At 45.3% G+C, this 3,881-nt stretch overlaps 1 pseudogene; it reads left to right on the forward strand.

The window, feature by feature from the left end:
• Positions 1-2,094: 2,094 nt before the first annotated feature.
• On the forward strand, positions 2,095-2,209 carry LOC149468050 (U2 spliceosomal RNA; annotated as a pseudogene).
• Positions 2,210-3,881: the final 1,672 nt, after the last annotated feature.

Here is a 3,881-nt window from a genome sequence, read left to right on the forward strand (position 1 = left end):
TCATGTGCAAAGCAAAAATGCTGTTTTTTATTGTCTGTGAATGCAGGGCCGGTGCTAGACTATTTTGCGCCCTAGGCAAATCCAGGTACTTGAGCCCCCCCCACAAAAAAAAAATCAAAAACAGTTAAAATATTGAATCAACAAAACATGAAACTGCTACATTTCTTTTAATTTGCCAAAATAAGTACCATAAGATGTCACCAGCACCAATATTAAAGACAAAATCAGTGTCACGGACGGACTGCATCTGTGGCTGGCAGTGGCAGGGTGACAGTTGCAGTGAGTGGAGGATGATGGATCCACACTCTGACAGATCCCAGGCTGGAATTCCCCAGGCAATGGGGGACGATAAAACGCTGTGACGGCAGGCAGCCCAGCTCACACACACAGAGAACACCAGAACTGAGCGATCCCACACAGTGACAGATCCCAGGCTGGAATTCCCCAGGCAATGGGGGGTGATAAAAAACTGTGACAGCAGGCAGCCCAGCTCACACACACAGAGAACACCTGAACTGAGCGATCCCACACAGTGACAGATCAGACACAACACACCAACACCAGCACTGACACAGATCAGCAGGCTCTAGAAGAGCAGGCTGTGGGATCGTGATGATGTCACATTGTACATGTGATGGATGGCCGACCGCCGGGTCACACTCACATAGACATGACACATCATGAGTCAGACATTACCTTCCTCCACAGGCACAGCTCCCTTTGCAAAGAATACCCAATCACATGCAAGGAAAAAAAAAAAACAGCATTTTTCTTGGACATGATTGGATGACGGAAGTCAGCAGAGTTTCTGCTCATTTATTAAGCTCTGGAGCAATTGCACTTGCAGAGTGTAGCTGCACTTTGAAAAATGCACATGTAAGAGGTGTAGAAAATAGGCAGCCCCATAAAATTAAAATCCAAAGCCTAATACCTAATACAGGGGCGGACTGACAACTCACGGGGCCCCCGGGCAATAGGGGATCATGGGGCCCCTGTGTCCTTGCCCAAACTCAAAAAAGCCTATGAAAAAGGTACCAGGGGCATCTCATGGGGCCCCTTACTGACCCCGGGCCCTCGGGCAGTGCCCGAGTTTCCAAATGGTCAGTCCGCCCCTGACCTAATATAACAGTAATCTATCTTTGTCAATAGAAAATACTAGTGATTGCATTTTTATTGTATCACCACAAGATGGCAGAACTACATCCTGTTTATAATAGAAGGACACTGAAGGGGGGAACTGAAAGTCTAACACTTTGTTTCCGGCAGGACCGTGATTACAATGAACATCCGGTCTCATGCCATTAAGAGTTTTTCTGTTTATTACAGGTAAGCAGGAGGCTGTTTAACGTGATAAATAGGACAAAATGACTTTTTGCCTTCCTCTGGATCAACTCTGGGTGTAGAATTAGAACTGTTTTTTTTTTCTATGGTTGAACTGGATGGACTTTTGTCTTTTTTTCAGCCAGACTAACTATGTAACTATAAATATGTAACATGTGCCCTGGTGGTCAGTTAATGCCGCTGCTACTATTATGCAATCAGACTACTTGCAGCATGAATGTGAATATATATTGCAGGTATGCGATTTGGCGGTAAGATACAGGGAATGTGAATTCTCTTCTGTAATACGCTATTGTTATGCAGAATAGGTTATTAGCATATCTGCAGAGGTCTAGATATTCAGTATTGCAATTAAAGATGTTTATTAATGTATATGGAAATGTTTAGTAATGTATGGAGGACCGGGATTACAATGAACATCCAGTCTCATGCCATTAACCCCCCTGGCGGTATTCCCAAGTGTAGCTCAGGGTTAACTTTCAGTACCAAAATCAGTAACTCCGAGCTACACTTGGGAATACCCTGCAGCGTTGCTCCGGGATTCCCTCCAGCACTTATGTTGTCCTGCGCTCCCATGGTGTCCCTCCTGCAGCGTCCCCGGCCATCTCCTCCGGCCGATGCCGGCATCTGTCTTCCGAGTTCCGTTCCCTGCGAGCGTCAGGACGTACGGGGGACGGAACGGCGGGAAATTTAAAAATGTGAAAAAGTGACATTCACTAAATACACTAAAATCACATAGTATAACATTCCTGTATCGCTTCTCGGCCTTTTGGCTAAGATCAAGTGTAGTATCTGTTCTTATCAGTGTCCAGTGGGGGTGCTACCGACCATTCTAGTTTACGGGGATGGTTGTTGTACAGTACCCTCACTGGAATGATGGGGGTCCGGAAGGCTAGTACCGGAGGGACAGAAACCAGGGAGCGCCATGATTCGTTCTGGGGCCTTGGGAGTAATTCCTCTGGGGAGACCGGAAAGACCCAGTTCCTCCTGGTTTGAGCATGCTACCTTGGTCTGGCCTGGGGTCGGGGACGCAAAAAGTCCGCAAACTCAGTGCCCCCTGGGGAAGACGCTCTCAGGGGTGTCACTAGTAACACTTGGGTGTGGGACCCCACGGTGTGAAGATGACACATGGCCACTGTTTTTCACCTCTTTTTGCACAGCGCCCTAAGGACCAGGTCTTTTGGCTAAGTCCAGGGCAATTTTTGCTACAGGCCTCAGGGCCTGGTCTGTGCACTATTAGGCACGGTACCACTTTTTTATTTTATTCTATTTATTTAAACCACTCCCACGTTTTGTCACTTTTTGCTTTCTTATGTGTGTGTTTTTCACGGATGGAGGGTGTGGGTCCTCGGGCCTTACCTGAAGTCTAGGGGGAGGATGTGTGGCCATACGGTTCCTTCCTCCCCTGATCCCTAGGGGGTTTTCTCTTCGGGAGAACCCCCTTGCCTAGTACTGGATGTCCGGCTTCGGCTGGGCATAAGGAACGGTGGTCCACCAGGCCTTTTGGCCAGGAGGACCAAATGGGAACCTTGTCCCTGTCAGGAGCTTCGTGCCCCGGGGGATCGGGTGAACGGTCCAACCCTTTCGGGGGTAGGACAAACACACCCCTAAGTGCACGTTTTTCGTGTGTGTGTTTCTGCACTTGCACTTTTTTGCGGACACTTACGGGTTTTTACGTTATAGTTGCACGTTTGCGGACTTAAAAAAAAAAAAAAAAAAAAAAAACATTCCTGTATCAAACCATTTCACATACATTTTGTCCCGAGTGCTTTGTCCGGCGCCCTGCCTGCATTGTTACTGTTCTTTCTGCCTGGAAACTGAGAAACGTCCATGGCATCCAAAAAGTGTCCCTTTAGGTCAAAAGCGGTTTTAGACCGGCTAGAGAACAGCGATAGTAAATCAGAACCACTTGCAGAATTGAGTGATAATGATTTGTGGGGGAAATTCCTCATCAGACACTGAAAACGATTCTGCGACTTTGCTCAGTGATGTGCGAACTTGGCGCTATATTTCAAATTTCAGTGTTTTTGGTTTGATTATATTATTGAATTAAATTTATTATTATTTTTTATGATTATTTAATAAAAATTTATAATTTCATGTTTCAAATGTTATCCTACCCGGGATGTTTACTAGACTCTTGTTCAGACAGATTTCAGTGAGTTATTCCTAAAAATTACAGGCCTACAATAAAAAATACATATTTCCATGCAAAAAAATGTACCGCTATGAGCACAGAAATACTGACATAATCATACTGCCAGGGAGGTAAAAAAAAATGAATCTTTTTTTTTTTTTTTTTACACTGTCCTTTTGATTTTTTTTTAATCACTTTTATTCCTATTACAAGGGATGTAAACATCCCTTGTAATAGAACTTTGCATGACAGGCCCTCTTTAAAGAGAGACCCCCAAACTTCTTTAACTTTAAAAGCAAATGGTCACTGTCTGGGCATTTCTCTTGCAATGCGGTGCGGGCAACGCACAGGATTCACAGCGTTTCCTGCATTGCATTGGTGTGAACTTAGGCTCAAGATGAAG

This window comes from Staurois parvus, unplaced genomic scaffold, assembly GCF_062004578.1.
Source record: "Staurois parvus isolate SC_StPar_1 unplaced genomic scaffold, SC_StPar_1.0 ptg000095l, whole genome shotgun sequence".
Lineage (NCBI taxonomy): Eukaryota > Metazoa > Chordata > Amphibia > Anura > Ranidae > Staurois > Staurois parvus.